The 23843-nt window shown below is 41.0% G+C and overlaps 1 protein-coding gene across 2 annotated transcripts in view; it reads right to left on the bottom strand.

The window, feature by feature from the left end:
- KIAA1217 (KIAA1217 ortholog) overlaps positions 1 to 23843 on the bottom strand; it is a 769974-nt gene that overhangs the window by 648868 nt on the left and 97263 nt on the right. For both annotated transcript variants that reach the window (XM_067030413.1, XM_067030414.1), the window contains exon 2: positions 5615 to 5684. The gene's annotated coding sequence lies outside the window, so the exon portion shown is untranslated. The remainder of the gene's footprint in view (positions 1 to 5614; positions 5685 to 23843) is intronic.

The raw sequence follows: 23843 nt of genomic DNA, 5'->3' as shown, positions 1-23843 counted from the left end.
AGGGCAGGTGGCTGTTTTCTCCCTGTGCCTTCACACGATCTTCCCTCTGTATGTCTGTGTCCTCATTTCCTTTTCTTATAGGGACACCAATCTTACTGGATTAAGGCCCATCTGAATGGCCTTATTTAACATTAGTCAGTCACCTCTTTAAAGACCTTATCTCCAAAGGGAACCCTCCTACACGGTTGGTGGGAATGTAAATTGGTACAGCCACTATGGAGAACAGTATGGAGTTTCCTTAAAAAACTGAAAACAGAACTACTATATGTTCTAGCAAGCCCACTCCTGGGCATACACCCAAAGAAAACCATAATTCGAAAGGATACATGCACCCCAATGCTCAATGCAGCACTGTTTACAATAGCCAAGACATGGAAGCAACCTAAATGTCCACTGACAGATGAATGGATAAAGAAGATGTGGTGCATATATATAAAATGTAATATCACTCAGCCATAAAGAAGAATGAAATAATGACATCTGTGGCAACACGGATGGACCTAGAGATGATCATACTAAGTGAAGTAAGTCAGACAGAGGAAGACAAATGTCATGATATCGCTTATATGTGGAATCTAAAAAATGGTACAAATGAACTTATTTACAAAACAGAAATAGGGTCACAGATGTAGAAAACAAACTTATGGTTACCAGGGGGAAAAGGGAGGGAGGGATAAACTGGAAGATTGGGATTGACACATACACACTACTATATATAAACCAGATAATAAGGACCTACTGTATAGCACAGGGAACTCTACTCAGCGCACTGTAATGAACTATATGGGAAAAGAATCTAAAAAAGAGTGGAGATATGTGCATGTATAACTGATTCACTCTGCTGTACAGCAGAAACTAACACAACATTGTAAATCAAATATACTCCAATAAAAATTAAAAAAAAAAATAAAGACCTTATCTTCTAATACAGTTGCATTCTAAGGTACCGGGGGCTTAAGATTTCGGTATGAATTTGGAGAGGGAGACACAATTCAGCCCATAACAGGAAGTGGCCAGGAGTCGATAAGTAACAAAAACTAGAAGAAACAGAGGGGGATATGTCAAATGAGATGAGAGCATAAGTGAGGGAGAAATGACTTTTAGTGGCAGTGTAATGTAGTAAGACACCAACTTCACCAACCCAATTCTATATGGAGTGGGTTAAAAAGGCTCTCCATTTGAGAAAGTGACCACAAAAATTACATCCTTACTGGCAAGACAGATGAGCCTGGAAGATAAAAGGAACATTTAGTAAAGAAGGTAAAGATTTAGCAGAAAAAAATCTCAGTCAAAATGGTATAATAGATTCACACTTTATCACACTCCCGCGTCTCTACACACATGTCAATGGGACCAAATAGAAAAAGAGAAACAAAAACAACATAGCCAGGCTTTTAAAGAAGTAAATATCACCCTGGACCAGAACAGAGTGGAAACATTCATGGGTAAAGCACAGTCCTGCTGAGCGCTAATGCAGATGCTAGCAGGCAGCAGACTGTTCATCATCTCTGGGAATAAAAATGCCCCAAGGGTTGGGGACAGTCCCTCTTCTCTCCTTAGAGAAACTAAAATAAAATCACTTAGCTTTTATGAAGTTTACCAATGAGCTGCACTTTGCTAAACCCAGAAGTCAGCTCTCAACCCTCATATTCTTTTTCCTATTGTTAACATTCTGTCTTTTATCACTCTCTTCTTCTTCTACTTTTTGCTTAATCCTCTTTGCAATTTTTACTCTTTCCTCTTGAAACGCTTCCTTCACTTGGCTTCATGTACTCCATCCTTCTCATATTTCAAGGGCCTCTTTCTCATCTTCTTTATTGGCTCCTCTTCATCTCCCCCCACCCCCACCCAAACGTGGGCGTAACCAAGAATGTGACCCTTGGCCCTATTTATTCTCTTCTCTGCTCACACTTTCTCCCTCCATTCCTTCACTCATCTTATGGCCTAATGGCCACATATTCAACTCCCAGATTAGATGTCTGCCCCAAACCCCAGAGCACCTTCCCAACTTCCCACGTCACATCCCCACTTGGATAGCTTGTAGGCAGCATCCTACATAAACACTCCCCAAACTGAACTCTTGCTCTCTGCCGCTTCCTGCCACCCCAACCCGAGCCCACCTGGCCCAGAGCTGCTCTCCCCGAATCTGCCGCCATCTTAGTGAAGAGCAACCCAATCGTCCCAACTGATCAGAACACAGTTATTGGAGTGGTTCTTAATTCCTCTCTACCACATTCCACATCTAATCCATTTAGTTGAACTTTCAAAATACCGATAACCTCCATCACTTCCACCCAGACAGTTCACTCCACTCACTCCAGCCACGCTGGCCCCCTGGCTGTGCCCCAAGTAGGCACAGGTCCTTCTGCCTCAAGGCCTTTGCACTTGTTTCCTCTGCTTAGAATTCACCTCTCCCTAGTTCAGGTCTTTGCTTGAGTATCACTTTTCCAGCAAGTCCTTCCCTGATCATTTTATATAACATAACCAGGATGACTATATGCCACAGTCCGGAAAGTAATCGGTCCACATCGGAAGAGAAAAGCAAATGGCCCCAAGAGAACGTCTTCAAGTGTAACAAGCTGGGCTATGAAAGAGCTGATGACCCCAGTCATCAGGTGAAGGCAAGCAATTGCTTTTGTGTCAATGCTGAAAGCTGCAGCTGAGAATGTACGGAAATACTGATAATGTACAAGTCACACTCCAGCTGACTGACGTGGATGTTTAGTGAGGAGCTGAAGGTTGGGGACTGCCCACATGGAATACTGGCCAAGTACACTGAGAGTTCACTAAGTGCCAGACCCTGCTAAACACCTTAAAAGGATTCTTTCATTTAATTCTTATAACAGCTTTATAACGTGGGTATTATAGTTATCCCCATTTTACAGATACCCTGAGGAGTCTAGGTACAGTGCCTAACGTTGATGTATTAAGAAAAAATTTATGTAGAGACATGCAAATCAAAACTACAATGAGGCACCACCTCACACCAGTCAGAATGGCCATCATTAAAAAGTCTACAAATAAGAAATGCTGGAGAGGGTGTGGAGAAAAGGGAACCCTCCTGCACTGTTGGTGGGAATGTAAACTGGTGCAGCCACTATGGAAAAACAATATGTAGGTTCCTCAGAAAACTAAAAATAGAATTACCATAAGATCCAGCAATCCCACTCCTGGAAACATACCCAGACAAAACTATAAAAGATACATGCACCCCTATGTTCACAGCAGCACTGTTCACAATAGCCAAAACATGGAAACAACCTAAATGTCCATCGACAGATGAATGGATAAAGATGTGGTACATATATACAATGGAATACTACTCAGCCATTAAAAAGAATGAAATAATGCCATTTGCAGCAACATGGATGCAACTAGAGATGATTATACTAAGTGAAGTAAGTCAGAAAGAGAAAGACAAATACCATACGATATCACTTATATGTGGAATCTAAAATATGGCACAAATGAACCTATCTACAAACCAGAAATGGACTCATAGACATAGAGAACAGACTTGTGGTTGCCAAGGAGGAGGCGGGGGAGGGAGAGGGATGGACTGGGAGTTTGGAGTTGCTAGATGCAAACTATTACACTTAGAAAGGATAAACAACAAGGTCCTACTGTATAGCGCAGGGAACTATAGTCAATATCCTGTGATAAACCGTAATGGAAAAGAATATGAAAAAAGAAAAAGATTTACGTATATAACTAGTTATAAAAGCAATTAATAAATGGGTCATTAATAAGAGTAAAACCTTTTAAGAAATAGCACAAGCATACTAAATTCCTCATTATTTCATGGCAGGGAATCAATATACATTGTTTCAAGTTAAGTAGTAGACTATATAATGATAAATCAAGAGGTGGAAGCATCAGCACATTATCTAGGATGATTATGGAGGTGACCACAAGAACTGAAAAAGAAAATTGGAGACTGAGGATCTGGTTAGGGGAGGAGGTATTTATTTTCTATATGATCATCTCTGTACTATTCAAGTTTTATTATCAATACACACATTGCATTTATAATAAAAATTCCTTAGATATACAAGTTAGGATTTGGAAAAGCAGCTGTGCAGAAATCGAGAGGGTCCCCAGCTGTTTGGAGGGAAGTAGCCAATGATCCAAGAATCAGCAGAGAACACAAGCTCTAGAAGTAGGGGATCAACTCGGTTCAGGGCTCTACAGAGTGGTGTCTCCTGCCCACCCCATCCGCCCCCTCAACCACAAGCCCTGTGCCATACTCAGTACCTCTGAGTATCGGAGGAGCTGTCCAGCCTTGACGTGAAATCCGCAGTTTTCATGTGTGGTTGGTACTTCCTCTGGTCATTAAGCATATATACGGAGATATGTGATTATACGCATATACTTATGGCTATTACACATGCCTGTAAGGGCAAATCTGCATGTTGCCCATCAGAAGACTGGGATCTAGGTGAGTAGGTGAGGCAGAGAGAAGGTTCCAGAAAGCAAAACCCTGGACCCTTTCTCACAGCAACAGGCAAGCACACAACTTCTACAACTGAATTCTTCTCAGTCAGTCCTGGACAAGGCCATCTTCTATCAAGATTGCATTACTTTGATCACATGCAATTTTGAACAAAGCCATGTAATTACCATACTGGACTACCATCTTAAGAGTTGGTTGTCAAAGAAGTATTAGTAACATCCCAGCACAGGGCTCCGCAGGAGGAACAGCTTACCTCAAAACAGATTTGAGTGCAGAGAACTCTCCTTTTTAAGGGAGCAAAGAGAAATAAATGCTTCTCTGCGAAGACCCATAAATTGATAATTTACCGTAAGAATGAAGAATAAGGGAGATTTTACAGAAGACTGAAACTAGTGAATCATTCTGCCATTAAATGAATTACTGCATCTGATGAGTTTTCCAGTAATACTTGGAATAGAGAAAACGTTGTTGGCAAAATAGTAAAAGTCCGGCAGCTCAGAAATTTAAACATCAGCAGACATTCAGAAACAAACAGAGGCAACTTAGCACAATACAGAAGAATCCTTGGATCCAATTACTTCCGCTAGTAAACCCTACCATTTTCCTTCCCACTGATTTATTTAGTTTCACAGCATGAGCTCAATTAATTTCTTTTTACTGAGAGGTCATGTAAATTCATATCTTCACTATAAATATTTTGAAATGTCTCACAACTGTGCAATACATTTTGTTAACCCTTTGGTACCTGAAATTACCACATGGACGATAAGATTACAAATACTTGGTACACAGAAGGCACTCAGGAGAGTATTATTTCAATAATATGATACAATTAAGTCATATCAAATGACTAAAGATCAGTCATAGTTTAGAAAGTGAGACCATGTTTAGACTATGCAATGAATAAATATAAAACAGTTGGAGTAAATGTCCAGCCAAGCAGAAAACTTGTAAATGTGCAAATAATTAAAATTTTGAGTAAAAAAGAGCAAATATTTAATAAATGAATATTACTGAGACACCAGATCACTGTGAAGGAATTTTGTCTCTGCAGTCTTCCCCTTTTGTATATTTCAGCTGCAAATCGTCACCTAAGCAGCCCCTGTGTTTCACCTGTAGAGATGATACCCACAAACAGAACTGACAAAACTGACAGCTTACCTTTCCCTTCAGGTATTGCAAACAATCAGATGGCCAAGCGTAAACCATGATTCAAGCCCCAGGCAATTACCTAAGTATCAGGGGGAAAAAAACAGATGATCAAGGTCTAGACTTAGCAAATCACAGCACTTGTTTTCACAACTCAGTTGAATTCATCCTAACCTTATAAATTTTGTTTTACAGAATCAGAATCATCTTATGGCCACTGTATCTGAAAACACTCCTTGGCACAGAGGGATCTGATATTCCACTTTAGCTGCAATTCCTGCCAAACTGAATAATGTTACATTTTCTTACCCCTTTATCTGGCATTCCTAAGCGAAAGTATTTGGGAAGAAGGACATTGTGTACAACTGTGAGTAATGTAGAGGATAAAAGAGAGAAGGCAGTATTTTTCTTCCAACTTATTCTGGGGCATTTTATTTATTTTCAATCTGTTTTATGGTTAATCACTCACCAAGACCTCCACAGACACTGTGGGATGTGTATGTGAAATAAGAAGGCAAAGGAAAGCACCAATTTAGTAAAAAACCACATTCCAGAAGCAGCCTGGCACGGCTGTCACACACACTCAGTTTCTAATAGCTACATGTACCTGGATTCAAACCCCAACTCTGTCACTCACAAGCCCCACCATCTGTAAAGCAGACGGAATAATACCACATCTCTCAGAGGGCTGGGGAGAGACGTCAACGAGTGGTAAGAAAATGAAAATGTAAAGCTCAGAGCATCGGAGGCCTGCTGCCTACTAAGTAATCAATAAATACCTATCGTTCCTCAAAACCAATTTAGTTTTTGGACCATGGTTTACTCTTTCCCGAGACAAACAGTTATAAACAGCGGTTAGAATTCCAGGTTAGGCTTCCAGAGTCTCTTTCACTCAGAATGTTTATAGCCCAGCATTCATAGTGTTATAAAGCAAACCACCAATTTCATCGGATCACCAGCAGTGACCTCCACGAGTGTCTTGCCAGCCAATCTCCATGCCTACCCTCCCAGACCAGACTCTTCCTCCGTCAGAGCCTTCAGAGGTCTGGAGATGCACCAGGAAGAGGTGATCCTGGTGACACAAGCCAGAGCTCTGTGCCTTTCCCACAGAGACACTGCCACCCGCAGCTGTGGCTTTACAACCCCATGAACCTGGGTTCTTGGCAGACTTCCAGAGCTTGGCAGTGACAGGGCACTGCTCTGCAGAGCCAAACAGAAGTTCAGAGACAGACCCAGTAACGCCCTTTTCCTTGAGCAGCCTTACGTTCCTTGTACGCCGTGCTCAGAACATTGCAGGAAATCAATAAAGGTTAATTAACTTAAAATTACAAATGGCTCCTCACGGCTGTGGCCTCCAGTCTCCTCAACGTGCCGTGTGCATTCTCGTCTCTGCGACTCAACCAGGAGTTTTCCTTTTGCCTGAAATGCTCTCCCTCCCATTTCCTCCCAGTGAGTCAATAATCAGCCTTGAATACGCAGCTCAGAGGCCACCCCCTCCCTTCCCAGCACCCTTTCCTGGCTGCCCTGGAAGTCAGTCTCTCTGCAGGGGGCGCTGCAACACTCCTCACCCTGCTCTGTCCCGCACCGAGTCCTCGTTAGGGTTTTCAGGCTCTCGTGTGTACAGAATCATCTGGACAGCTTGTGAGCAAAGAAGATCCCTGGACTTCACACCCAGAGACTCCATAATAGGCCTCCATCGAAGAGGCTGCTCTGTTACAAGCTGCCCAGATGGATCTGATGGAGGAGAAGAAAACAGAGCATCCAGGCAGAGGCATGGTTGCACTTACTGCTCTATCCCCAGCACTTGGAACTGCTCTATCCCCAAATATAGTAGGTGCTCAATAAATGTTGTTAAAGGGGTGGGGGCATTAAGACAAGTGGGTATTCATCTATCAACAAACAAGCGTTTATTGAGTGTATACTAATTATACAAGCTTCTACCAACACTAAAGTGGGTAGTCATCTAAATCCAATATGGAGCATGAGGTGCATGAAATCAAACGGAAATAAAGGTGTCCAAGATTTTGCTATTACCCTGCCACAGAGCCAGTTAGAACTGGAATCTGTCAGGCTTGTCTCTAGGCCAGTGGTTCTCAACTGTATCTGCACATTGGAATCACCAGGGGATTTCAAAATACTGATCTCTTGACCTCCATCCCCAGAGCTTCTGAATATATCTGGGATTCAGCGTGCGCACCAGGATGTTTAAAAGCCTCACAGGTGATGCTTCTTTGTGGCCAGGCTTGAGTCACTGCTGTGGGCTCACACAGCACACTACTCGCACCTCTCCTACGATACTTACTTTCTACCTGCCTCAATTTCCCAAATCTGTTTACTGATCTCCCCCCTCACCTCTCACCAGATTCTAAGCTTCTTGAAGTCAGGTAGCAAGTCATAGTCCCCTTCTATTTCCCTGTAGTGCTCATGACAGGAGTCTACACTTAGGAGGAGTAGTGTTGTGATTTATAATAAAAAATATATATATTCGGTCTTCATCTCTGTTCCTTGTATGGAACATCCCTTGTTTCTAGTACAGACTCCTGAAACCCTTGGAATTTCCTAAGTGAGGAGAGTGGTCAAGGTGTCTTCTGTTATGTTCACGTGGTGACTTTTGGAAAGCTGCTAGGTCACCTGAGGTTGGGGTCTGATTGCCAGGGGGCCCTACCATGTGACTGCAGAGTTGGAACCTGTAGTCCCAATCCCCAGCCTCTGGGGAGGGGAGAGAGGCTGGAGGTTGAATCGATCACCAGTGGCCAGTGATTTAATTCATCGTGACTGTGTAAGGCAGCCCGGATAAAACCCCAAAAGGACAAGGTTAGGAGAGCTTCTGGATTGGTGAAGACATGGAGGTGCTGGGGGAGTGCATGGAAGCTTCATACCCTTTCCCCGCACCTTCTTCCTCTAGTACAACTCTTCCATCCGGCTGTTCCTGAGTTACACCCTTTTCTAAGAAACCAGTAATCTCACAAGTACACTGTTTCTCTGAGCTCTGTGAGTTGCTCTAGAAAATTAATGGAATCCATGGAGGGAGATTGTTGGAACCCAGGATCTAGAGCCCATTGGTCGGAAGCACAGGTGACAACCTGGACTTGTGGTTGACCCCTGAACTGTTGTGAGTGTGGCTGCAGTGTGAGAGTATAGGAGGAAGACTGAGATTTTTCTAAAAAGGAGGGGAGCAGTAAAAGTTTGTGGAAAGAGGGAATGAGGATACCGCTGGAGTGGACTTAAATCTCAGCAACCACGAGTGAGTTGGGCCAAGAAACATTTCAAACAACTCTGAACCGCAGCCTGAAACAAGACACGGGATAAGAGCATTTTTAAAATAGTAACCAGGAACAAGGTGGTTTCCTTTGAGCATTGGGGAAGTTTAAGAAGAGCTTAAAATGACACAGACTCAACAGAGAAGAACAGCAACTACAAACCAAAGGGAGCTCTTTAGGTACCTGGCATGGAAGAAACCGTGAGCCATCAAATATAATAACTTAAACTGGAGCACAGCCTGTCCGGCGGTCAGCACCACGGACAGCGGCATCTGGAAGGCGCTTATAAAGGAGACTCTTAAAGGAACCACAGCGGGACTGCGACCCTGCATCCAAATCACCAAAGCTACTTTCTTTTATTCCAAAAAACATTCAACACAAAGGAGATTTTAGCTGCTCTTGAGAAGAATGACTAACTTTAAGCTCTTATGGTAAGACCCTTCAACTAGGACTGCATGTGCTATTGAAATGGCAAATCCGATGTATAATAAATAATAAAATTCTATAGTTTCTGGCCCTGTTATGAAACTTCACATTTCTAATCCTTTTTAGAAAGCATTTTTATTATTGCTTTAGAAAATGATCATAAAATACTTCTTTTAGTAGAGCCTGAGGATGTAACTGAAAAAATTTTTTTCAACTATAATAAGAAATATAAAAGAATATTAAATCTAAATGGACCATCACAAAATTAGGGTTCAGATTCAGGTTGGCTATTGAGGATGAGGTTCACATATTAGCATACTAGAGACCCCGAGAGGCAAGGCAATGGTAAATCGTAATTTTTGAACGCTGCCTGCATACCGGAAGCTGCTAGGGATTTCCCATTAATCTCGTTTAATCCTCATCAACACGCCCCTCCCACAGGTTGATATTGATATCCCCATTTTGCACATGCAGATACTGAGTATCAGAAAGGATGAGCAACTTGCCTGGGGTCACACAGCTGCTGAGGAACGAAGCCAGCATTTGGTCTGTCTGCCTGACTCTGAAGTGTGCTTTTCTTTCTTTTTTTTTTTTTTTTAAACCACTCAGTCATGTTATCAGACCTGAGCAATGCACACCATTTTAATCTATGGCAAATTGGATATTTCCTTTACCCACTACTTCCTAAAGGCATTACAATCCAGAATAATACATAGATATTCAGAACTAAACTGTAGTCCATGAAAATCAATTTTATTTAAACCAATATTGAAACTATCTCATAATCAAATAACCAGTCCTGCTGAGTGTAATAACTAAGGCAATAGCTTTATATGTGGTTTAATAACCAAAAGCAGCTTGAAATACAGCCTCATTAAAGCCAGAGTTAGTTTTCCTATCAGTCACTTGCTCTTTTATTATACATGTTATATGTTATTTACATGTGTTCTCACCAACACTGATTAATTAACATGCAAACATGAATACGACTTATAAGAACTTAAAACTATTTAAAGGGGACCCAAAGGATAAGGAAAAGCTGAGATTTTAATGTGGAAAAACTAGAATACTAGAAGGCATATTATGATTTAATATCTAAAATATAATGAGTTTTCATTTTCCTCTTTCCAAGAAGCGTAAGATTACATCTTAAACTATGTGCTATAAGAAAAACTATGTTGGGCTTCCCTGGTGGCGCAGTGGTTGAGAGTCCGCCTGCTGATGCAGGGGACACGGGTTCGTGCCCCAGTCCAGGAAGATCCCACATGCCGCGGAGCGGCTAGGCCCATGAGCCATGGCCGCTGAGCCTGCGCGTCCGGAGCCTGTGCTCCACAGCGGGAGAGGCCACAACAGTGAGAGGCCCGTGTACCGCAAAAAAAAAAAAGAAAGAAAAACTATGTGGATTATCTGGGTAAGTCCAATTCACTTACATGAGCCTTTAAAAGTGAAGAACTTTCTCCAGCTAGAGACAAGAGACATAGCAAAAGAGCAAGTCAAAGTGGTTCTAAGTGTGAGAAGAGGTCAAAGCTTTTACTGGCTCTGGGATGGAGAGGGTCACGTGATGGAAGGGGCCTTGTGCCAGGACCAGAAAGAGCCTCTAGAAGCTAAGGATGGCTCCCAGCTGACAACCATCAAGGAAGCACAGTCCTACAACCACAAGGAAGTGGATATGATCAACAACAGAACGTGCTTGAAAGCAGAAATGAAGACCCGATGCAGCCCAAATAAATAAATAAATAAAATATTTTAGAAAGGAACACAGCCCTGCCAACACCTTGATTTTGTCTCATGAGACTTTAAGTGGAGGACCCAGCTGAGGCACGCTGCACCAGGATTCCTGATCTACAGAACTGCAAGATAATAAATGAGTGTTTTAAGCCACTAAATTTGCAGCAGTTTGTTACAGCAGCAATAGAAAATGAATACAGCCTACACACATTATAGTTAACTCTGCTTAATTTGGGAAGGAGCGGTTCATGGGTTGGAGGCTTCTAATAAATTTAAAAATCACCTCCCTCGTCTTTATTTTAGGCTGTTTGGACATATGGTGTACGTGCTAATTGATTTTTCAATCACTGTCATGTCTTCAGATGAAAGGATAAACTTAGTAATCTAGAGGGACTCATGCGCAAAGCACACAGAATTACTATCAACACTTAGCTAATTCACATTCTCACAAACCTCTCTGGGAAAAACTTCCTCATTTGGCTTTTTGTAAATACCTCTCCATCCTTGTAAGAGGCTTAAGCAAAACATTTTGCTTCTCGAAGCATTCAAGGGACATACAATCCTGCACTACACCACCGGAATGAAAGAATAATTAACCTGGATTCATAAATGGAACAAGTTTGTAGGTCTTTGATGCATAAATAGGCAGTGAATTCTGGTTAGTGACTCAATTTATCAGTCACATTGACCTTTAGAAAACTCTTACACTTTATAACACCAAACAACACCAATAATAAAAACAAAGAAAAATTTTGCCAATTTTCCACTGATCAGAAAATCCTGTTTTTTTTTCCCACCTGCCACAAATTCCTGTAATAAGTATGTGGGAAGATAATCTATTAAGATATGAATTTATATTCTTGTTCCTGCCACTGCAACAGGATCCAGGAAAAGTAAGGCAAATTTTGCCCCCTTTCTTCTAGATAAGACAAAGTCTTGAGTTCTGAGTTCAGGGCTCCCAGAAATAGTACGTTTAGGAGTTGAAAACAGAAATTTCCAGAAACTTAAAAAATAACTCTACCCAGGCTTTGGAGTCTGTTACTAGACAAAGAGATGGATGTGGCTTTGAGTTTAGATGGTTAAAATGACCTGGAAGGGTTTCCCTGGTGGCACAGTGGTTAAGAATCCGCCTGCCAGTGCAGGGGACATGGGTTCGAGCCCTGGTCTGGGAAGATCGCACATGCTGTGGAGCAACAAAGCCCATGCGCCACAAATACTGAGCCTGCGAGCCACAACTACTGAAGTCCGCGCACCTAGAGCCTGTGCTCCACAACAAAAGAAACCACCGCAATGAGAAACCCGCGCACTGCAAGGAAGAGTAGCCCCCGCTCGCCGCAACTAGAGAAAGCCCGTGCGCAGCAACGAAGACCCAACACAGCCAAAAATAAATAAATAAAAGAAATTTATTTTTAAAAAATGATCTGGAAATTAAAAAAGATTGGAGTGGAAATTAAAAGGGACTGGAGAGGTGCTGCAGAGCCTGCCCCCTACCCCGTTCTAGACTGTCCAGGACGTCTGACGGGATAGTCTGGGATGCTGGAGCTCGAACACAAGGAGCCTTGATTGACGTGAAGAGTGATGCCCACGCCCACATCCGGCAGAGCAGGAAATGAGCCTCCTGCCTTGCAACAGACCACAACACACATTTCAGCAGTGACCACAACGGTCTACAGAGTTGGAGGTCCTTCCCCAATTCCTCTAAGCCACAGAATACCACGATCAGGGACAGAAGCCTCCATAATGAGTGATACTGGGTAGCAGGCGACACTAGACAACAGAGGCTAGAACAGAGATTTAGTTTGATATAGAGACATACAGCAATGTGGTATTTTTGTACACAATTGTTGTGGAGCAAATTCATGCAGCTATATGTTTATGTGTGGATGGGTCCATGGAGAAAGTAGGTGAAAGGAATCCAAGAAATTAACTATAAAAAGGAAGGAAAGTAGAAAGGGCCCTGCTCCCTTCTTCTTAAGGTTTTTTCGGTCATTTGTGTTTGTTAATGTGCACAGGTGTTTACCAGGCACAAAAGCAAGATGGCAGAGAAGCTTGGAAGAGGACCCGAGAGGGAAAACTGCTTCCACGCCTCTCACTGGAAACACAAACAAGTATCCCATTGGTTTGTAATGTGCGTGCATTCCTTTTGGGTTGGCCAATCCAGTTTGCTGCAGACAGCTGTTCAGTGTGTTATCTGAACATGTGGCTTTGTGCTTTATTCGTGTGACAAAGTCCAAATCAGTGCTTAGGAACTATCACGAGTCTGTCGGGCAGATTTGTGCTGCAAAAGGAAGAGACAGGAGCCAACACTAAACACCAGGACATTTTTCCACTTCTAATATCTATGATAATTTCAGTGATGATACACTGTGGTAAATATACTGCTTGCAATAAATCAGCTACCTACTTATTCCCTTTGCATTAAATCTCTCTCTCACACACACACACACATACACACCACACATGCACACACACACACAGCTGCGAGAAAGTTAAGCCCATGAAGATACCTTATTACTGGAAAGTCACAGCTGACTTAACTTTCAAAAGTCAGGCAATTCGAAGTTCCTTCTGCAACTTTATCTCATCACCACCACATAAGCACACGGTGAAGCATTAAACCTAAATATGCAAACGGAATATCTTTGGGCAAAGGGGACACGTTCTTGCAGTGATGATTTTGCCATTCCTTGCTCTGTATCTTTAAAACGACTTCCACCAGAGTCTGCTTCTCACCCATCTCTCTTCTCCATGAGCTCCTTCCACACTCAGAACAAACACTGGGCGTGAAAGGTGTATTTCATGCTAATAAGAGAGTCAGAGCCCAAAGAGAATGAAAGAAAAGGTCTCAGGTCCCACTCCCCACAGCCACCCTGGCTGCCATATGTCACATGCCCTTAATCATTCCCAACTCAGCCCCTTTGCAAACACCACTCACCCCCCCCCATTAACACGACTTCCCAACTTCTCTGACCACCCCCATTTGTCACCGCCCTAGAACTCCGGATCAAAGCTCACCTCCCCCAGAAAGTCTTTTCTTTTTTCTTTTAAATTAATTTTTATTGGAGTATAGTTGCTTTACAATGTTGTGATACTTTCTACTGTACAGCAAAGTGAATCAGCTGTACGTATACATGTATCCCCTCTTTTTTGGATTTCCTTCCCATTTAGGTCACCACAGAGCACTGAGTAGAGTTCCCTGTGCTATACAGTAGGGTCTCATTAGTTATCTATTTTATACATAGTAGTGTATATATGTCGATCCCAATCTCCAAACTCGTGCCATCTCCCCCCTTTCCCCCTTGGTATCCATACATTGGTTCTCTACGTCTGTGTCTCTATCAGAAAGTCTTTTCTGATTTAATTGTTCCATCAACTCTTTCGACACGTGATCATTCAGTTACTAATAGGCTATTTTGCCCTCGCTGACATGTAGCTTTATAAGTGAGATAAAGCACAGCTAATGTTAATTAGAAGTCGAATGACTGTTATCATAGCAAGCAGATTAGCCTTAGATGAGTCATAATAGAGTAGAACTGTAGTTTGTGGTATTAAATGAAATTTTTGGAAATTAATAAGAGCTCTATAGACCACATAGCCAGGAGACCTCTGTCAATTTAATATGTGGAGCTCTGTAAGAGAAGGGACATGGGATAGAAGAGAGAGCATTCAACTAGGAGTCAGGAGACACGGGTCATTCAAACTCTTATGACTTGCTGTGTCCTCTTCTCCCCAACACACAGGTTTCCCCTATAATGCAAAACTGGGTGACATCTACATACACAAGTCACTCCGTAAGTATTTTTGTTAACCTATATTTACTAGGGCCAGAAACAGTTCTAGTGGTTTTAAAAGGATACAGGCAATTTTATAAATTTATAGCCCACAGAGCTTAGAAGACTTATGGAGACAACTTAGTCCAGAATCTGTATTTTACAGAGACAAACCAAGGTCACGATGGCTTATTCAAGAGAACCAGTAAGTGACTCAGGGGGTGCAGAATTGAGCTTTCTAGCTATTGGTCCAGCGTTCCTCTCTCAAGGCCCCCCCTTAAAGCATTTAAGGGGAAATCTGGTTCAAAAACGTGAACATTATGACGTGAAAACTTTCCAACTACTACGGCAAACTGCCATTTACAATGACATCATATTTTTGTGTGTCTACTGGCAAACTTTTTGCCTGATGGTTTTTCTATATGGGCTAAACATTTTTCATAATATTTTAATACTTGTATTGTTTAGGATTATATGTGGCTAAATATATCCGGAGATCCCCAACTAGTAGTGCATTAAATGAGAATGACATTATTTTTTTTGTCACCTAAAGAAGTCTAGCAGCAGGGGATTCAAGGCAGCTACAGGCCCACATCCCTCTGCTCCATCTCTTTCCAATATTACTTTTAGGTTCAATGTCCTCCTAGAGCTCCATCCATCTCCTCTAAATTCAGCCAAGAAGAAGGAGAAGGGGCGGAGAAAGGGCACAGCCCTCTCTTTTAGAAGACCTCTTGAAAGGTCCCAAACAATAATTCTGTTTACATCCTCTTAAATAGAACCTAGTCATGTGACCCTACCTGGCTGCAAGGGACCTGGACCATGTAAGTCTGTTACCATGGTAGCATGTGCCCCACGAATATCAGGGTCCCACTACCAGGCAAGAGGAAGGAAAAAATATGAGGAGCTACTGGCATCCTTTTCCATAGAATTTCTGCTCAACAATCTTTTTCTTAATACATTCAAATAATACTTTAATATTATGCAAATAATATTAAAATGGAGGTATTAAATGTAATGCTATGATTTATATGGGTAAAGTAATATGAATAATGACAATCGTTTTAAACCCATTTGGTATCTAAGGAATATTTTATTAGAGTGCAATTATTATAAGCTTACATCTTTGCCTTACTGATACTAAGAGTAATGAAATAATCCTAGGGCTATCAGATAATCCCTCACAGGGCAAGACATTAGTCACCAGGTCATGACATTTGTCAAGAGAGCTCACAAGAGTGGGTGATTTCTTCAAGAGTCCGGCCAGCCCCTTCCACCCACCTCACCTGCCTCTTTCCTACTTTCTTAGATCCTGCCAAAGGCCAAGTCATCATCAAGGCGACCAAGGCTCTTCACTCTCCCCAGCTGATTCTGGTCACCTATATCATGATCAGACAAGCACTAAAAAGCAAGAGATGCTCTAGAGCAGACAGAGCTTCGGTTTTTGCCTCTGTCACAGAATGCCCTGTGTCCTGGTCTCTGGACCCAAATACAGAGATTCAGATTGCTGCTCCTTCCTTCTTATGCCTCACGTGGGAGAGACTAACTACCATGAGGTAGTTTGGAAAATATGAGTGACTCAAAATTGAGGTTTTCAATAAATGCAAAAGAGTTTTCACTTTGGACTTCGCCAGTCCCTTTAAGCCCTTCCCAGAAAGCTGTTCACAATGAGAGCCTGGCCCCTATATTTCACATAGAAAACCTACATGGCTATCAGCCAAAAGCTCTTCTGAAATATCAATACTATCTCCAAATGAGACTGGTACTCTTCCAACATTGCAGCCAAAGGTAATGAAATACTCCTCTTAACAGCCCGTTTCCTTCTCTTCATTGCTCCCATCTCCAATGTCCTATTATCAACATTGAAGAAATTGTGGACATCTTCAGCCTCCTCCTCAATTAATTATACGAGTGACTGTGAGCTTTTGGATTGCCGGAGGCTCCTTTTACCCTCAAATTTACTTTATAGCCTTCAAGCAAACTAACCTCTCTGGAGCTCTGTTACCTCATTAGGAAAAGGAGTGCTTTTGAAAAGACAGTCCCGAAAGCCTGCCCCAGCGCAGACACACATCCCACGATTCTATGACAGAACTACCAAAGAGCAAGGCCACCTCATGCAAGTGAAGCTTTGAACGTCTCCTGCAATGTTTCATTACGAACTACAGCCAGTTAAAAATAATTTGACAATTGTTCTGGATGAATCTTCTGAAGAAGAAATCGTTTGTGTGCATCATCCTGTCTTATCATAGTTTCACAGCTGCCGATGAGTGGTAAAACACCACGGCTTTTTGAGAGAGCTGGTGAAACGAAAAGTGATACAGCTTCCCAGGTAAGTACCAATTAAAATGATTTCAAACCATTAAAAATGAGTGTTATGTAATAGTCACTGCTCTTGGAAGACCTAGGACTTTGTCTTTTTGCAAGGGGAAAAGGATCATGTTGCTTCCCAACTCCGTAGGATTATCCGAGGTCAAGTACTTCTGCAACACATATTCCGCGGTGCTCATTGTAACTTCAAGTTCAAAGCAGCAGGGACAGCAGTATATGCTGTAGCCTGAGAAAAGCAGAGTCATCTTATCCATTTCCCTCTCCTTGTCTTTGCTAACTTTCCAGAATTTCTGTGTGCCCTACTCTGTCGCATAAAGAATAGTGACAATGTCTGATGCTCACCTCCTGACTAGGTCTCTCTTGTTAGTGATAAACGATACAAAAGCTTTACTCTCCAACCACTCACCCATCTGCCCTTCGAGTTATAATGTAAAATTTAGTATTTTGTCTCTAAAATGGTTTAGGTTTCTCACTCCTCCACTCTTCAGCCTTTCCAGATAGGGATGGATAAAGGAGAATTGTACTTTAAATACAATATTATCCAAATGTGGGTGTGGGAAAGTACACCTCCTAAGAATCAAAGTAATTTTTTTTGTGTGTGTGTGGTATGCAGGCCTCTCACTGCTGTGGCCCCTCCCGTTGCAGAGCGCAGGCTCCGGACACGCAGGCGCAGCGGCCATGGCTCACGGGCCCAGACGCTCCGCGGCACGTGGGATCCTCCCGGACCGGGGCTCGAACCCGTGTCCCCCGCATCGGCAGGCGGACTCTCAACCACTGCGCCACCAGGGAAGCCCCCAAAGTAATATTTGCAAAAAAAAAAAAAAAAAAAAAAGGCAACTTAGTGTTTGTTTTTGTGCATTCAAAAATGTCAGTCACTACCTTGCATGCAGAACTTTTGTAGCTCCAAGTAAAATGAATGCTGGCTACCATGAAACAACTTTCTTAAGGTTTTGCTTAAGGGAAGGGCTTAACTTTAAGTATGGGGCCCCACAGGAAAAAAAAGGACATTCCTAAAAGACTTCATTAACCTTTATTAATTTCAACATAACCTCCAGAGAAGATCACACCCTGCTTGCGGTCTTCAAAGCAGTTTTCCAAAGGACAAGGCTGTTTGGCTGACTCACAGTCAGCGTGGAGACTGGGAATTTAAACTTTGCACTGCTTATGCAGCAAAAACATTTTCAAAACACTAAACTGGTCAATTCCAATGAAGCCTCCATAATTGAAATTTCTCATTTCAGATTTTTTAATTCACCTTAGGACAATGACATTTAAAATGCATTCAAACTCATTAGAAATGAACTATATAAGTTTATATTTTCTTGCATTGTGAAGATAAAGAATACAGTCTTTTTTGAACACTTTAAATTTTAATTTTTGCTATCCACTATTTTTATAGAGAGCAAAAGAACTTTGGTTTTAAACAACGTGATCTTCATAAAAGTCACTTGACTCTTCTTTCACATATGAAAGTGAGATATTTAGACCGTAAAACCTCTAACAATCCCTCTGGCTGTTAAGACCTTATGAAATGACCAAAAAAAGAAACTTTGGCTCAATCTTAACTTTTTCATATTTTTGCTGTGCTTATATCCCCGACATTATATAATGCTTTAGATTTATAAAATTTAACTTTTCTTGAGGCACTTTCCATTCCATTATCTCATCTACTCAATGGAAAGATGCAGCTGGTGAGAAAGGATCCTCAGATGCTCACTCACATGTTTTTCTCTGACCAGCGCTTAGCCTGGGGAATTTATCGGAGCCATAAAATCTGATAAAAGGTAAGGAAAGGTCTTACCTAGAAGGAAAGGTCTCTTAATTTATACCTTTTGGCAGCCTTCAATAAAGCCCAGGAGCAGAACAACACTGGATTTTTCACACTTCATCCTGTGCCTCTTGATTAAATCAGACTCTAAGAGATTCGTTTTCCTTTCTGTTTTTTTAATCTGCTAAATGATTTAAAATAGCAAAACTAAAACACAATGCATATCCCTGCAAGAAAAGGTATAAACATGACAGGCAACAAATAATGGTTTATTTCAGAGTAAAATCTCACCAAGGAAGCATAGTTTCAATGAGATGGAGGATTATGAGAGGCTGATAATATGAAAAACGGGGAGATTCCTTCCACATACATCCCTTTTAGTTTTTCCATAATTTATTTATATGCTCATTTAATAATTGTATTGAGTACTTGTTATCAGCTCTCCCCAGTGCTTCCTGCCCTTTGGGGGATATAAAGATGAATAATGGAAAATAGCTAACATTTATTGAGTACCTAGTATGTGCTTAGCTATGCTAAATGCTTCATGTGCAGTTAAAGCCAACCTAAGGCTACACTGCCAGAAAGTGGTAGCACCTGGGTTCTAACACTGATCCGCCTGCTTGGATGCTATGATGTTAAGTGCCTCTCAGTTTAAGAGTAAGCCGGAGTCCTGGAAATCTGGTGAGCAAGATGATTTGCTAATTCTTCCCATAAATCGATGCTTGCCTCTAAATTGTTCATTTGTGTCAATAATTCCTATCCCACCCCTCCCCCAAAAATAAGACAACATAGCTCAGAAATTATCTCTATGAGAGAGTTTTCTCCAGCTCCTTAAAAAACTGCTTGCTAATGACCTCGTAAATGTTTTGTGCGTTTTTAAAATGAAGTGTGAGGTCAATGAAAAGTCACAGTATTTACTGTGAAAGGTTTGGTAGAATTTCTGGCTTCCTTGGGGACTGCATCATAATGGAATTGGCAGCTACATTCTCAAGCTTTAAGTAAATGAGTGGATTAGGGCATCAAAGATAAGGGTCCTACAGTTGCTACCTGATTTTTGAAAATAATATTCATACTGATAAGGATACAATGAAACAGGCACTAACTAGGAGAGCGTGAATTGGCACACGTTTCCGAAAAGCAAGCTGCATTCAGTCTAGAACGATGTTCATGCCCTTTGATCCAGTACCTCCACCTGTTAACTAGAATCTACCCTAGGTAATAACTAGGCATTTGGACCATGGTATATTTATATGCACATTCACTAGCCTTTAATAGTAATACCACAATATTGAAAGCAAGTTACAAATGTGCAAGAGTACGGAAATGACTAAATACATTATGGTACATAAATTACACAGTGGGATTTACTGCCATTTTATGTGATCTTTTCCAAACATTTTGAATGATATTGGAAAATATCACTACAAAATGTTAAGTGAGAAAAACAGGATCAAACCGTTATATACATGAGGATCTTTTTCAAAGACAGATAATTACAGAGAGAAAGAGAAGCAAAGACTGTACAAGGTATACATACATTAAAAAAGGGCTGTAATGAGCTTCCCTGGTGGCGCAGTGGTTGAGAGTCCGCCTGCCGATGCAGGGGACGCGGGTTCGTGCCCTGGTCTGGGAGGATCCCACATGCCGCGGAGCGGCTGGGCCCGTGAGCCATGGCCGCTGAGCCTGCGTGTCCGGAGCCTGTGCTCCGCAACGGGAGAGGCCACAACAGTGAGAGGCCCGCATACAACAAACAAACAAATAAATAAACTGAACATCATCAAAATTTTGTGCTTCAAAAAATACCATCAAGAAAGTGAAAAGACAACTCACAAATTAGGAAGAAATTTTTGCAAACCATATGTCTTCTAAGGGAATTGTATCTAGAATATATAAAGAGCTATTATAACTCATTAATAAAAAGACAACCCATTTTGAAAAATGGTCAAAGGAACTGATACAGTTGTCCAGAGAAGACATACAGATGCCCAATAGGCACAGGAAAAGATGCTCACATGAATAGCCACCAAGGAAATGCAAACCCAAACCACAGTGAAATACCACTTCACACCCACTAGGATGGATGGCTATAGTCACAACATCAAATAATAGTAAGTACTGGAGAGTATGTAGAGAAATTGGAACCCTCATACACTGCTGGTGGTGCAGCTACTTTGGAAAATAATCTAGTGGTTCCTCAAATGGTTAAGCAGTAAGTTACCATATGGCCCAGCTATTCCACGCCTAGGTTCATACCTAAGAGAAATGAAAACGTATGTCCACACAAAAATTTGTACATGAATGTTCATAACAGCATTATTCATAATAGCCAAAGTGAAAACAACCCAATTATCCATCAACCAATAAATGGATAAATAAAATGTGATACACCCATATAATGGAATACTATTGGGCAATAAAAAGAAATAAAGTACTGATCTGTGTTGCAACATGGATGAACCTTGAAAGGGAAAGCAGTCAGTCATAAAGAACTACATATTGCATGATTCCAGTTATATGAAATACCCAGAACAGGCAAACCTAGAGAGATAGCTAGGAAATAGATTAGTAGTTAACTAAGGCTAGGGTGGTAAGTGGATTGGGGGAGGGGTGTTGAAGGGGGTGACAGCTACTAGGCATGGGGCTTCTTTCTGGGATAAGGATAAAGTTCTAAGATTGTGGTGATGGTTGCACAATTCCGTGAATATACTAAACGCCACTGAATTGTGCACTTTGAGTGAATGGTATGATATGTGAACTATATCCCAATGAAGCTGATTTTTAAAAACCAAAGGAGCAAGATTAATTATTCTCGTTATTTTATCCATCAACCTTATACCAAGCTCCTACTACAGCTTGTGTTAAGCACAATGGAAGACACAGAAATAAAGTGAACCCCTAGTTTCCAAGGAGTTCACATGAACTAACACTAATATATGCTATTAGTAATAGTTACCGTGTATATACACCTAATTATCTAAATTATAAATATATTCTCTCACAACATTATGAAGAACAAGAAATAGGGATTGACGTTTCTCCATTGCCTTTCTCTAAGCAGTCATATATAACTTCATTATTTATATAGATTTCTACCAAATCAGATCTATATTTCCAATTGCCTTATGTAAATATCCACCTGGGTGTCCAGTTAACATCTCAAACATAAGTTTCAAACAGTATTTTAATCCTCCACTCTTGCTATACCAGTCCCCTTGTAGCTATACCAAATGCACACTCTTCTTGTTCCCTCCTCTCAGATAGTACATGCACGGTATACTCTCAGAAAGCAGGTTAGAAACCTCAGAATTTCCTGTGGGTCTGCTCGCTGCCTTGTCTCCCAACTCAGGCCATTGCAAAGGTCTTATAATCCAACCTCTTAAATATCTCTGGGATTGGGACTTCCCTGGTGGTCCAGTGGTTAAGATTCTGCACTTCCACTGCAGGGGGCACGGGTCTGATCCCTGGTTGCGGAACTAAGATCCTGCATGCCACGCGACTCAGCCAAAAAAAAAAAAAAAAAAAAAAAGCCTCTGGGATTAATGTTCCACTCTCTCCCCTCTACTATCGCCCTGGTTCATGCCTTCACGATCTTTCATGTAGAACAGTACAACCATTTCCTAAATCACGCCTCTAATTCCAGTCTTCGTCCTCCAATTCTCATCTTCATGTCACAGTAAGGATGAACTCTCCTCTCATTTTAACTGTGTTTTAAAAGGTTTAAAACACTCATACAGAAAATCATGTAAGAAAAAAACAAAGATTTAACACAATGTAGCTTTTGCTGTAAATATAAATTTCTTCTAAGAAGAAATGATGCATTTCAGACAAAACTGAATTCATCTTTGTTCCCTTTCCAGCCCTACTCCTTTCCCTCCTGCCCCAAAGACAGTTTTACGAATTTGGGTGTATAATTCCAGTATCTATAATTTTAAGACACACATACACACGTTTGTCAATACACACACACACACACGATTACAGATATATGTATACATACTATGTATCCATAAACAATATATAGTATTGCTTTGTGTTTTATATTTATTTGTTTGCTTGCTAACTTTATCACTGTAGGTATAAGATAAATACAATAAATGGCAGGTATCTTAAAGGTATGTCTTGATGAATATTTACAAACTGAACACACTTGTGTCACTACCCCTTAGATTAAGATATAGGCATTGTCAGAACCTCCTTTGTACCTGCCCCCTCCTTGCCCTCCATCACCACTACTTTGACCTCTATCACCATAGATTAATTTTGCCTATTTTTGAATGCTAGCTGAATAGAAGAAAGAAAGAAAGAAAGAAAGAAAGAAAGAAAGAAAGAAAGAAAGAAAGAAAGAAAGAAAGAAAGAAAGAAAGAAAGAAAGAAAGTTGTCTTTTGTATCTGACTTCTTGCCCTCAGCATTATATCTATGGGGTTCATCCATGTTGTTGCATTTAGTAGTTGGTAGTTATTTTTCATTGCTGTATAGTACTCCATTGTATGTATACACTACATAATGGACATTTGGGTTGTTCCCAGTTGGAACTATGATGAATAATCCTGCCATAAATATTCTTACACATGCCTGTGATAGGCTCTCTCTTTGTCTTTCTCTGTTTGTCTCTGACTTTTGAGAGTTTGATAGAACCTAACTTCACTTACATATTTTCCATCTCTACCTTTCTGCACTAAATTCTCCATTATTTCCTCAGATTAATATTCCAATTCATTTGTATCTGTTTGGTCTATTATTCCACCCAATTACCTTTTTTATTTAAATGACTACAGTTCTAATTTTAGAAAGTCTGTTGGTTATTTTCATATATACCTATTTCTATACAGTTCTGTACTTGCCCTGTGGTGTTTCTTATTTTCTTTAGTTCTTTGAACATTCTAAATATACACATGTTGATGTTTCTGGTTATTCTGTCATTTCTAGTTCTTGGAACCTACATTCTACCATTTGTTGGGTCTTC

This window comes from Kogia breviceps, chromosome 3, assembly GCF_026419965.1.
Source record: "Kogia breviceps isolate mKogBre1 chromosome 3, mKogBre1 haplotype 1, whole genome shotgun sequence".
Lineage (NCBI taxonomy): Eukaryota > Metazoa > Chordata > Mammalia > Artiodactyla > Physeteridae > Kogia > Kogia breviceps.
Note: the sequence above shows the minus strand (reverse complement) of the source record. Positions and strands in the feature narration are given on the sequence as shown.